The following is a 631-nucleotide window of genomic DNA, read 5'->3' on the forward strand; positions in this document are numbered from 1 at the left end:
GAGGATTTTGCATTTTCGGGTCATTTTTTCCCCGTTATACTTATTATTCTCACGGGATGTAAATACACGAGCGTCTGTTAGACGGTCGAGACGGTTTTTTTATACACAAGTTCTCTGCATTTAGTAAACAGAGTTATTGCGCAACACCCACCCCCCCTCCCCAGACCTTTGATGGCTCTCTTTTTAAACCCTCCCAATATAATATAGTTTTATACTTTATTCTTTCCTCTGAAAAACTTTCTTTTTTTTCTTATTTTGTCTCCAGAAACTTTTCTTGAAGCGCTCCTTGGCAGAGAAGAACCATCTCTGGTTCCACAAAGAACCTTTATAGATCAAAGTTATTTTCTTAAACGCTTAATTTTTTAATGAACTTCAAAGAGAACGTTAAAGTACCAGCAAAGGTGCCTCGGGGAGCCATAAAAAAAAAATTGTTCTTTGAGGAACCTTTTCCGGTTCTTTGACGAACTTAAAGTAAATAAATGTTCTCCAAAGAACCTTTTTTTCCGAAGGTATACCAACCCCCACCATTTAATAACTCAAACGTGAAATAAGACCCCTTGAATGTCCTCCAAAGAACCGCATGACAAACATGTAGAACCATCCAATAGATAAAAGGGTTCTTTAGTTCTTT

This window comes from Cyclopterus lumpus, chromosome 7 (assembly GCF_009769545.1).
Source record: "Cyclopterus lumpus isolate fCycLum1 chromosome 7, fCycLum1.pri, whole genome shotgun sequence".
In the NCBI taxonomy this organism is placed as follows: domain Eukaryota; kingdom Metazoa; phylum Chordata; class Actinopteri; order Perciformes; family Cyclopteridae; genus Cyclopterus; species Cyclopterus lumpus.